Source organism: Tiliqua scincoides, chromosome 13 (genome assembly GCF_035046505.1).
Source record: "Tiliqua scincoides isolate rTilSci1 chromosome 13, rTilSci1.hap2, whole genome shotgun sequence".
Lineage (NCBI taxonomy): Eukaryota > Metazoa > Chordata > Lepidosauria > Squamata > Scincidae > Tiliqua > Tiliqua scincoides.
In genome coordinates this window covers 8,840,536-8,853,624 of record NC_089833.1, presented here as the reverse complement: position 1 = coordinate 8,853,624, position 13,089 = coordinate 8,840,536, and positions in this window count along the sequence as shown.

Here is a 13,089-nt window from a genome sequence, read left to right as displayed (position 1 = left end):
CTGCCGGTGGCTGCCCAGTTGCAATCAGGATGCTATGGCATCCCCATGCTCTGGGCAGCATAGGATTGGGCTGCCCGGCAGAAGGTTGCTGGGGGGAATGGTTGACTGCTCACCTTCACAGCTCCTCCTCCTACACCTTAGATTGGAAAAGGGAGAACGGTACAGAACAGACGAGGAAGTATGGAGGAGAGAAGAGCTGCAGCCCCCACTCTCCCTTCCTCCACACTTCCTGTTCTGCTTTGCCTCTTCTTCTTCCGGTCCAAAGAGTGGAAGGAGCAGAGGTTGGGATACAACCAGGTACGGGTGGGCAGCATTTGAGATGATGCTTCAGGTGCCAGGTGGTCTTGGACTGAGCCTGATGATCTGGGTGGAAGAGTGTCGTATACTTGGTCTCACACTCGCAGGGTTTTGGGTGCTCAGAGTTGTTGGTTCTGAACCCTAGAGCCCTCAAAGATCCCTGTTCAGTAGTACTGCCACCACCCTGTAAGAGCCAGTGCCTCAGTCCAGGGACACCGAGACCCTCTAGGCTTAACTATATCCCTTGTAGGCACTGAGCACTTTCTTTACTTAAAGTCTCAGTCCTCAAGTTACTAGTCCACAATGAGGATTTTTGGTAGCTTGCTGAACGGCTAGGCAGGATTCTGAACCTTTGTCCCCAACAGACAATGAACCAACACAGTAAAAAGATTTTTACTTTATTAAGTACATAGGGTTACAAAAAGTTACAAAAGGCAGCAAATGCTAGAGGCATAAAAACTTCTAGGAAACATATCAGCATAAAATAATAAAGCTATCTCTATTATTTCCTAACTCTCACCTGGGTCAGCTTCTTTTGTAGATCCTCAGGTCAGTTACCTAAAAGGCCACATGGTCCTGGCAGGGCAGGATGTGCACCCACCACCTATCTCACCAAGAGACAAAGACCCAAGACCCTGTCCTAGGGAAATGGGGCTGGATGATAGCCCTCTCAGCTCTTCCCTCCCCCTGGAGATCTACAGCTGCATTCCATCCTTGATGGGAGTCTTTCTGGCTGCCTAGGTGCTACATTATCACCTTCCATTGAGTTGTAAATTCCTAGCAGCTAGGACTGTAAGCCCCTTGCAAGCCCCTTCTGTGCTACTGGGTTACTTTGGTTCAGGCTTTGCAATGCTACTAGGCCTGAACTGCACATATTCATGACAAAGAGTCACTAGAAAGCAAGAATTTCCTTCTGTGTGAAATTTGGCAGTGGGCTTGCTGCTCAGTGGCAAAGCATCTGCTTTGAATGCAGAAGATCCCGTTTCCATGCCATCTCCAGGCAGAGCTGGGAAAGCCCCGTATCTGAAACCCTGGAGCACCACTTTCAAATCAGTGCTCTGGAGACAAGGTTATGGAGATGGTCTGATTCAGAACAAGGCAGATTGATGTGATATGAGCCTTGTTTGTGTTAAATAATGGTGGGAGGAGAGAAGGACCAGGACTGTGGCTGCTGGCTCTAAACCCCACTTCCATATGTTCATTCTCAGCTGTGATCAGGGGAAACTCTGACTGACCATTAGAAGTCCTGTCTGTACACGTGTGTTGTACAGATGCATAAATGCTCTGTTCACTGCTTTGACTTCAGACACATGAGCAGGGCTAAAGAGATTTTATAAAACAGCCCTGGGCACAGTACAGTTAAAAAAAAAAAATTATGGATATGGTAATTTGCAGCTTTGCCAAGGAAGAGCTAGGGTTGCTGCCAATTTCTCTCTGAAGCAGAATTTGTGCCAAAACATGGGGGTTGTGTAATTAGAGTTGCCACCTCTGGTTGAAGCTTTTCCTGGAGGTATATTTTCCAGCCTGATGTAACACTGGAAAGGCTATGTGAAAATCTCCCTAGGATTGCTTTTGGGAGTCACCTGATGGAGAAGGATGCTTATTCCTGGAGATTCCAGGCCAATCCTGGAGGGTTGACAACCCTCTCGGTGTGAGCTGCAAAGTAGTTAGTGTGTCTGAAATAAACACGCAGAAGACTGCCTATGGCAAATCCAATGACATTTGGGTTCCAAATTCCATTTGATCGATCCCATCCAAATCCAGTTTCATTGGATCTATTGAGGTTTCCGCTAGGAGTGGGTCTCTCAGCATGCCATTGGTTGACCTAAGTGAACAACATAGTTGATGCATTGGGACCACAAACCACAACACATGGTCAACATCTTCTAGGAACAAAAAAAACTTAGAAAAATGGTGGATGGAAGATCAGTGTGGCAAGTGGAACTGCAGGAGGGACAGAAGATTTTCAACAGAAATCTGGAAACTGAGAAAGGGGAATGGATGAGGAATGGATTCTTCATGGAGGTTTTCACATCTCACAGCACTATGTGAATATTCCTGGTGTGAATACTGAGGAAAGGGGGAATCTTTGGTGCATTGGTGGCAACTTTTCCAGCTAGAAAGTGCATTGACTCTGAAAGTAGACCTTAAGCATTTTTTAAGGAGGCAGTTGAACATTCTGTATAAACCAGCCTGACCTTTAAGATTGGCCACGGAGACCCTGCTTGTGGACTCATCTTATTCAGAAGTGTGTTGTGTGGCAGCCAAGTATAGGGCCCACTTGGCAGAGGCCTCATACCCTTGGAAAAACTTGCCTAGGGACATCAAGCTAGTCTCATGCTTCCTCATTTTTCAGGATGGTTGAAGACCCTTTGATTCTCTAAGGCCTTTGATCTGATCATATGATCAGTTTTGTATAGGGTTAGCAGGTCAGAAGCAATGAAAAGCCTAAGATTTCTGAGTCAGGGCCTAATGACGTCCTTGTCGAATGGGTACAAAATCAGGTACTGGGGTGGAGCCCAGAGGTGGCTCTTCTGGTGGCATAAGATTGCCACCCATCCAACGAAGGTCAAACAACAACCCACCCCCCAAAGTGGCAAAACAGACTTGGGGGGGGGGGTTATGAGAATGGCTAGAGTAAAATCAGTCCTTACTTGTGCAACTAAATTTGTTTTTCTCCAAAGCAGGGGCTGTTAAATACAGGAGTTTGACTTTTCGCCCAATGCAGGCATTGCTACCCAATGTGGACATCACATAGCCCTCCACCCAGAGCTGTTGATTTTACTGAGCAGCATCTGGGGAGTGTGGGTTACTAGACTTTTTTTAGTGGGCTAATAAAAATGTTCGTTTTACTTGCAATGTAATAAATGTAGTCACATTTTTAAAAAAATACAACAAAAACATACAGTTACATAGTTCATACTCAGCTACTAAAATTCAGGCAGTTTCTTTTGTAGGCTTGTTGCAGATTTTGTCCCTTCCTTTGAAGTCATCTCTACTTATCCCTTCATTTTTTTAAGTCTTAAAAAATTAATACATTTATGCCCTGCTTTTAATTCTGAAATAACAAAGTAGCTTACAAACAATAAAAATAAATTAAAACAGTATTTTATTTTGTATGAGTGCTTCCGTGCAGGTGCAATACAACCTTTAGTGATAGTGCCGGGCTGGCAAGAGCCAGATATTTCAAGCTATATATGGTTCAACCTATGAACAGACCTCTGGAACCAAACTAGTACTTACATAGGGGACATAGCATATAGCCAAGGGCAGGGCCAGCTTTAAGCCATTCAGACTAATTGCTCCCATTTGAGTCCTGTGCCTAAGGGAGCCCCACACTAGGGTAATCTACTTTAGTCTTGTATACAATTTTATATTTAAAGTGTGGTTAGATCCTTTAACTCACAAACACTTTTAAAGTGCGCATTTTGATTGCTTTCCATTCTACATAGAGAATGTAATACATAAAATGTATTACAGAATCTTTATATCTCTAAGATTCTGCAGACTTTGGCTGTGAACCTGGGACCTTGGAAAAAGTGTTTCCAATTGGGCCTGGAGCTCCGAAGTCAGGTCAGATTTAAGAAGAGAATTAACAAGAGAGCTGGCATTGCATAGCACTACTATACTACGAAAATGACACCCCCCCCCCATTGGACCTCCCCAGTTTAATGCCCCTACTGCTCACCTGCTAGGTGGCCTTCGGCAAACCACTTTCTCTCAGCCTCAGTTGCAAATTGGGGATTGTATACTTACAGGGTTGTTGCAAGTATGACATCAAGGTAATATATGTGCTGTTCAAATGCTAATTATTACTAATTTATTATTATTAAGAATATTTATCCTTAATAAGATTAAGACCCTCACGTTACAGTCAACGCTAAGAGAACAAGAATACTATGTAGTGAGTTTGAAGATGGGGTATTTTTGATCTAGGAGCCTTCAGGGGTCAGTCTTTTCACCCTGTGCTACATCAGCGTGGACCCATCGTGTCTAAATTATTGCCACACGTTTCATCTCTCTTGCTGATGCAAACTGATACAGCTGTTGTTCGGGGTAGGACTTTACAGTGGTCTTAAAAGGGGACAGATGTGCAAAACGCCTGTCCAGATCCCCAAGCTGTACATGTGCCAGTGCTTGGAAAGACTCCCAGTGCGTATTGAACGTACAATGCAGACATTACATAAGTAACTCTGGACTTGGCTATGGGACGCGCAATGGCCATGTGGTGTGCATGGCCAAATTTGAAGCACACGATTAGGAATCTCCCAGATGACAGGTCCTTGGTGTTTATTTTAAGGAATGCTTCTTGCTTGCATCTACTGAGTATTCTTACTAAGTATGTGGGGCAAACTCCTTGCAGATACTCCTTACAGTTTACACTCTCCATTTTCAGCGCTTGCAGTTTTTGCTTTGGAAAGCATGCAAGTAGGAAATGTGGAAGGGAACCCGTTGAACCCAATGCGCTGTGATGGAGCACAATCATTTTCTACATCTCTATTAAAAACTCAGGGTACTGACAGGTAGGTAAATCATGCAGAAGACCAGATGGCCAAATTTAGAGACAAAATATGTGACCAGAACCTATATCACAAGGTGTAGCTTCTGCTGGGCCTGTCTCGGTTTGCAACTAGACGGCATCACAGTGAACTCATGACTAACCCACCCTCGATTTAACAGACTTCAGAAATAATGGACTTTCAAAACAAGCACTTCTCTAAAACTAGCCATGCATGTTTTGCGCATCTGTGTATGCATGATCATAAATGCATTGGGATTTAACAGGCTTTTGGCATTAGCAGACACCCTTTCCTCCCCTTAGTCCGCTAAACTGAGGGTTTGCTGTACTCTGAATGCTCCCTTGTTTTTAAAAGAATGTGTGTAACGCTGGTAGGGAGCCCTCTCTCTCCTTCCCATGACTGTGTGGCAAGATAAGGGGAAGGAGCAGTGATGACACAACATTTTTGAGCTGGAAAAATGCCCTCTTTCCCTCTCAATCCACATCTGTAATCAAGGTCTGCCTGCCAGTGGGGCAGGTGCGTGTGTGTGTGTGTGTGGGGGGGTAAAAGTACCCACAAGTTTTCACCCACAAGTGAAGTTTTCAAGCCATTATGGTGTAGTGGTTAGAACAGGGTGGGCAAACTTTCAACTTTATGTTTCAACTGGACCTTTAACAGATGACAAGCTGTACCTGCTGAAATTCTGCACAATTGTTAAAGGTCCAGGATCTATAAAGTTGAAAGTTTGCCCACCACTGGGTTAGGAGGATCAGACCAGAAGAGATCCAGATTCAATTCCCCACTTCAATTCCTGGATGACCTTGGGACAGGACTGTGTGGCAAGACACCCTTCCATGCACCCAGATACTACATTTACAGGGAGTGTTGATTGCAAAAAACATGGTGCATTGTAAAAGAAAAAAAGGTGACAATGCCCTGCCTATCCAAATGTCCTCCACTCTTTAAAATCAGAAGTCACTCCTTTAAAGAATCATGTTTGCCCATATGCCACCTACGATATCATCTAGCTCTGCCCAGAGAGATGGAAAGCCAAAGCGAAGATACACAGTTCTTGCGAAGGGCAAGGGAGCTGTCAGACACCATGACAGTGTCCAATGCTTGTGATGCATACTCCCCACTTCACAACCCAAAGGCACTCATATAAGGTCAGACAAAAGTATTTATTTTCACCTAGCAAATGGGGTGTGTGGGGGTGGGGAGGAATACGGAGCGTGAGAATAGATGGGAATGGCTCCCTAACAACACAGTGTTGATGAAATTGATGTCTGATTGCTGGTGAGTGGTCTTGCCTAAAGCTGGTACTTGGTCAGAATCTGGGATTTGACAAAGGAGTTAATATTCTTTAATGGTCCATTGGTGTATTCTTAATGGGAGATTTTCCTGGGAGGTGAAGAAGCAATCAGAGTTAGAGAAAGTTGGTTGGCAACCTTCAGTCTCGAAAGACTATGGTATAAGCCTACAGCACCTGCCATTTCCAGGCGGTCTCCCATCCAAGTACTAACCAGGCCTGACCCTGCTTAGCTTCCGAGATCAGACGAGATCAGGCATGTGCAGGGTAACAGTTGCTATCTTGCTTCTAAGCAAAGGGAAGATCTGATATATGATACTGAGTGTACAGACACTGCAGTTTTTGCAGCTTCTAGTACAAGACAGAGATGGGGTAAAGAGGAGGGATAGCAGAGAGAAGAAGCTCCCTATGGCAGGAGTGTCAAACATTAGACCTGCAGGTCAAGTGTAGCCCCTGGAAGTAAGTTATCCAAACCTTTATAATCGGGCTCTCCTAGCTTGATAATTGGGCTCTTCCATGTCTTGAAAATATGAGCAAGATTTGCACATTTTCTCTTCTGTTGTTTGCAACTAATGAGTTTCTATGTGAACAAATGTGCTTTTTGGGGGGCCATCATGTGGTCACTTTCTGCTTAATGATGTCACTTCCGGCCCTCAGCAAGCAGCATGAATGCTGTTCAGCCCTCTGTATGAAATGAGTTTGACATCCCTGCCCTATAGGGGGCAGGGCTCCCCAGATCTTTGGGGATGAGGCAATATTATTTGTTCATTAACCTATTTTTTAAAACTTCTAGACCACTTTTTCATTTTGGTCAAATCAAGGACGGTTTACAAAACATGAAACAATATACGTTTTAAAAATAAATTTAACACACAGCAACAAATACCAAATCAGAGACAACTCCAGAAAAGCAATAACTACTACTCCACCATCAGCAATATCTATAGATGGCAGACCACCAAATCACAACCCTCATCCTGTAAAAGCACACACAAATAGGATTGTCTTCAGTGTCCTCTAGAAAGCCAGAACAGTGGAGACAGTACAATCATCCCCTGGCAGTTCCATAATCTAGGGGCAACCACCAAAAAGGCCCTGTCACATGTGCACAACGACCAAGCTTCCAGCAGCTTGGGATGTGGAGTAGGGCCATCCCAGGTAGATACACACAATGAGAGTTACTTCTGAACAGACATTCCTAGCATTGGGCTGTTAAGCTAAGTTATAGGAGAGACTGGTTGCCTGGCTGGAGTGGGGGTGCTCTTCACCTCCACTTGATGGTCAATGGGCATATCTGTAAGTAAATCAACTTTCACAAAGCCACCATAATCCCCTAGCACTCTTGCCTCCAAAGGAGGCTGATACCCAATGAGTGCTGACCCCTGGAACTTCTCACCACTGGAGGAAATGGGGAGCATGTAACAATATCCATTCCCTTATTCTTCCCAGGGGTGCATGAGAGGGGCTAGAGAAAGGGCCTCCTCCTAGGTACTCTAACCCTGCCTCCAATTCAATTGCTGTTCAGTAAGCCAACGCCACTGCACATCTGCCTTGTTGCTGGGACATAGCTCACATTCCTGGCTGCCAGAGCCCACTTCCTGCCTGCTTGCATTTTTTTCCTGCTAGAGTGCTCCATCACTGCCCAGAATTTGTTTTCTTAGAAGGTGGGTCACGGGCTCGCGAAGCTGAACAATTTCCTGCCCCAAAAGAACATAGTCCTTCCCATTCTTTTCTTTTCATCTTCTTTAGCCCTGCACACACTTTCCCCCCAACCAATGGCATAGCTAGAGGAGTAAAACTTAGTGCTTTGCACCCCTTCTAGCTACACTACTGCCTCCACTTCTCTTTTAGAATGGGCAAGTGACTGACTAACTCTCTGGGTAGATTTTCTGCCAGCCCACGTACTGGCTTGTCTGTTTCCTGTGGCCTCAACACCACTTAGGTTAGGGTTAGGGTATGCAACCATATGCAAAAGGTAATGTATTTGGCCTCATGGGCATACTCCTGAAGGTGAAAATTAAAGCAGCAGGTGGTGGGGAATGGAGATGTCCACTATCAATTTAAAGTCACACTGCCACATGGGTTGGGCAGCTAGACAAATGCCCTTCTGAATGAGAGCATTTCTCCCACTTAGGTTCCCTTATTGTGCCTCTGATTCACTTTGTTATGCATCCCATCTTGCAAAGTTACTCTGCTGTTTTACTCTCATTGGTTACTCCCTGGGTCGGTGTGTGGTACAAGACACGCTGAGCGGGTTTGCTGCTCCCCAGCCTGCTACTTGAGGAGGATCAATGTGCCTGGCCTCACGACTGGGCCGCCCCTCGTTCATCGCTCTCCTCTGGACCCATTCCAATGTGTCTGCATCCTTCTTAGTGCGGTGCCCAGAACTGGATGCAGTGCTCCAGTGATGGTCCTTTGATACTCCCAGTCTGGTGGAGGGAGAACTTAACAGGAGGAATCCTTCCTAGTTGAAAATCTCTTTTTAGTTCCTGCTTAAGATCACGGTAGTGTGCAGGGCCTTTTCTTTTAACACTTTGAACACCAAGATACTTATAGGGCTTTCATCCTCCTCTCCCCTCTTAGCCCAGCAAAGATGTTACAGGCATCCCTCCCCAACCTCACAACACAAGGGGTGGCCATTCCTGTTCCAAAAGAAATAGAATAGACAAAGAGGGGGTGGCTGGGCCCTGGGTGCCAGGCTGTGGGAGGGTGTCAGGGGATGGTGGCATGTGTGGGAGTGACTGGGGGAACGTACTGTCCCTGTGCAGTGTTCTGGGAGTTTCCCCAAGCATATTGTGGGGTGTGCTCACACAGCAGTCATCACTAGAAACGCCTTGAATTGCATCCACCTGCCCTCCCTTAGGTTCAAATGGTTCCAAAATGGACCCATTCTGGAAGTGGGTGGTGTGTCTGGCTCAGGCTGGGGCAGACATGATGATGAGGTGTCATTTCCATGTCACCCAGTCCCAGAGGCCACGAGGCTCCATATGCCACTGTCTCCATCCCACTTTCCATTCTTCCAAACCCTCTTGTACTTTCATTGCTTTCCTCTGTGCCCTCTCACATTTGCACCTGATATTTCAAGAGTGTGAGGAACCAAGCTTGATACGACAGACAAGACCAGAGACCCACCTTATGCCTTGTTATCTTGTGCGCTCCCTGAGGCATCTGGTGGGCCACTGTGCGATACAGGAAGCTGGACTAGATGGGCCTTTGGCCTGATCCAGAGGGATTCTTCTTATGCTCTTTCGTCAAGTGCTCACAAGTCACGTCCTTGAGGCTTGCATGCAATCCTTTCACTGCTGCAATAGAAAAAGTCAATTATTTTTGTTATTGCAACGCAGTCCAGCTCCCGACTGGCATTTTAGATTCTGATCTACTGCAGTGTCTGCATCCTTCTCTATACCATTTTTGGTTCCCAGACTGCAATGTTCTGCATATTGACCCACAACTCAGAAAGCAAAGCAAAGTCTTCATAAGAAGACATCCAGTTTTACTTTACTCCCCCGTACACTCAATAAAGAGAGTTATTGGTGTTTGTTTTTTTTAAATGGCTTTTAAAATGGGAGCCCTCAAGTATATTATCCTACACAATATTGCAGAATTTGGAACTTTTTACAAAAGTATATACAGCCCCTTCATCAGACCGCAACCGTCACATGCCTTAGTAAGCCTCAACTGTTTATTTTTATTTACTACTGCTGCTGCCGCCGATATAGTGTGATCAATGTACAGGGTGCTTTGCAACACATGGGATAACAGATCTCTGCCCCAAAGCACAAAGGAGGTGACAGAGGAAGCATGAAGGAGAATTGGAAGTAATTAATTTGGGTAATGAACATGCAGTTATTTCATGTGTATTACTTAGGCTTCATGTACATTACTTACCGTCAGTCAGTGGCGTAGCCAGAGGGAGGGGATGCCACAGTAAGTACCACAGGTGCTGCAACATGTCGTGTAAGCAGGCCCCTCCCACTCGCTTTTGGAGACGGTGCATTGTCCAGAGTGGCTCTGAAGGAGAGTGGGAGGGGCCACTTACACGATCTTGGGGGGGGTGGACAGGTCGATGAAAGTGTCGACCCAATGTGCGGCGGCAGTGAAGAAGGCCAATTCTATGCTTGGGATCATTAGGAAGGGTATTGAGAACAAAACGGTTAGTATTATAATGCCGTTGTACAAATCTATGGTAAGGCCACACCTGGAGTATTGTGTCCAGTTCTGGTCGCCGCATCTCAAAAAAGACATAGTGGAAATGGAAAAGGTGCAAAAGAGAGCGACTAAGATGATTTTGGGGCTGGGGCACCTTCCTTATGAGGAAAGGCTACGGCGTTTGGGCCTCTTCAGCCTAGAAAAGAGGCGCCTGAGGGGGGACGTGATTGAGACATACAAAATTATGCAGGGGATGGACAGAGTGGATAGGGAGATGCTCTTTACACTCTCACATAACACCAGAACAAGGGGACATCCACTCAAATTGAGTGTTGGGAGAGTTAGAACAGACAAAAGAAAATATTTCTTTACTCAGCGTGTGGTTGGTCTGTGGAACTCCTTGCCACAGGATGTGGTGCTGGCGTCTAGCCTGGATGCCTTTAAAAAGGGGATTGGACAAGTTTCTGGAGGAAAAATCCATTACAGGTTACAAGCCATGATGTGTATGCGCAACCTCCTGATTGTAGAAATGGGTTATGTCAGAATGCCAGATGCAGGGGAGGGCACCAGGATGAGGTCTCTTGTTATCTGGTGTGCTCCCTGGGGCATTTGGTGGGCCGCTGTGAGATACAGGAAGCTGGACTAGATGGGCCTATGGCCTGATCCAGTGGGGCTGTTCTTATGTTATGTTCTTATGTTGTGGTGCCTGCAGTACTTATCATACCTCCCCATCTTCTGACTATGCCATTAAGTTTATAATGAGATGACTGGGGAAGTCCTCCTCAGTACAAGTTGCACTACAAGTGCCCCCAGTTTTCAGCCATTAAACACTGGAGGATACGAGACGGACTGCATTGTAAGACTTGGTTCAAAACCTCCATTTCGGGGAGCGTCAAGCGGAGAGAGGAAAGGCTTTGGACGTGGGACCCTATCCCAGCCTCTCCAAATACTCTTCCCTTTTCCTTTCCCATCAGAACCTTTCAAAGCGACACGCCTGTCAGGAAATTTCAAATCAGGGCCAATGTTTTTGAAACACGTTTTTTTTGCCTTAAAAAAAGGAAAAATACACATCTGCCAATATAATCCGACTTTTCCAAATAAATAAAACCAGCTCTTTCCAACTTTGATCCGATGTTCTAGCCTTTTTATTTACTTAATTGTCCCATCCAAGTTCTGAACAGGCTGGCTGCGCGCAGCTGCTGACTTGGCATTCCTGGGGGCTTTATCACAGGCCGCCCCACCTGTTTGCTATTACCCCGGCAGGCTCCGGTAACACAGGGCTGTCTGAGCGTCGCAACCTGGCCGAGCGCTCGCCACGGGGGATCCACCTGCCTCGGTTTTTCATAGAATATTCTGCGTTTATTACCTGGCAGCCTGGCTGCTGTGGCAAGGCGCACAGAGAGGGGTGATCCTCCGTGAGGCTATAGGCATGTTTTGAGACACGCTGGCCTCTCCAGTTCGACAGCAGGGCAATTAACATTTGCACAATTTGGGGTGGGGGGGGATGCTGGAGATTCGAGAATTGCTACCAGGGAGCTGGCAATAACGGGGGAAAGAGAGATCTGTCAGCCATCTCATTGACTGTGCAATGAATGAATGATCTGAAATGGTACAAGCACTGGTGCTTGAGCAGAGATTTCAATAAAATCTCACTCACGAGACCCACTGATGCAGTGACTTCAGTGGGAGGTCAAAATGGCACAGGGGGTCGTGCACCCCTGGGCCACACACTGCCTCCCAAGGCCTGCTGCCTGCCCAGCCATGACCCCATCCCCTTCTCACTCAAGGGACAGGAGGGTGGGGTGAAGTGGCTTACTTCCTCTTCCAGTGCTGCTGCTAAAAAAGGGAGCAACGGCACCAGAGGAAGAAAAGGGCAGCTGTGATGGCTGCTCACCTACTTCCTTTGCCACCCCCACCATTCCTTCCGAACAGCCGTGGAATGTGGTTGTGGAGAATAGGAAACTCACTTGATCAGGAGTGAAGAGGCACAAGTGGAGAGAGCGAGGAAGCGGCAGTGGTAGCAGCCACACATTAAATGGGGCTGGGGAGGTTGGGGGCAGTGGTAGCAGAGGTCCACCACACACATCCTTCAGCACCATTCTGGCTTTGGCCAGGCGTAATTATGGAAGTTGAAAGACTGGTTGATTAACCGAGTTCTTCAAAGAAAACCTGTGCAATAGATTTGCTGGTTGCCAATAGTTTTGCTTATAATGTAATGGTAATATATGGTAACTATATGTAATAGTTACATAAATGGTTATAAATTATTATTATTATTGTCACTTTTCTGGACTATTCATATACAGCTTTTAAACCAAAACAGTTCTCAGAGAGATTTGTATATATAGCAAAAGAATATTTTAAAAAAAGTTCCCTATCCCTATAGACATTTCACTCCAGAGGACTCCTCCCGAGTCATTCCTAGCCTTCGCAGCTGACCCCAAAACGGCAGAACAGGCCCCCATGTTTAACTGTGGGTCTACTCCAATGGCATCACTAGGGGTGGAGACTGCACCAGGTGACAACCCCAGGTGTGTGTGTGCGTGAGATCCCACTAGTGGCAAAAGATGTGAAAAGCTTGGTATTTTCAAACAATACCATCATGTTATATATCATATGATGTGTAATTTAATGCAAAACATCTGTAGTCTATCAAAAGTCATAGCGAAATAACCAGCAAAGGAAAACTGCCTTATGTAACAAAAAGTGGATTTCTTTAATATAAAACTGACCAATGAGACTGCCTGTTCCAAGAGCCAATAAGACACTATTGTGACACAGCAGGGAACCAATGAGGTGTTAGTACGAGTCATCCCTCATTTCCATGGATCAGAG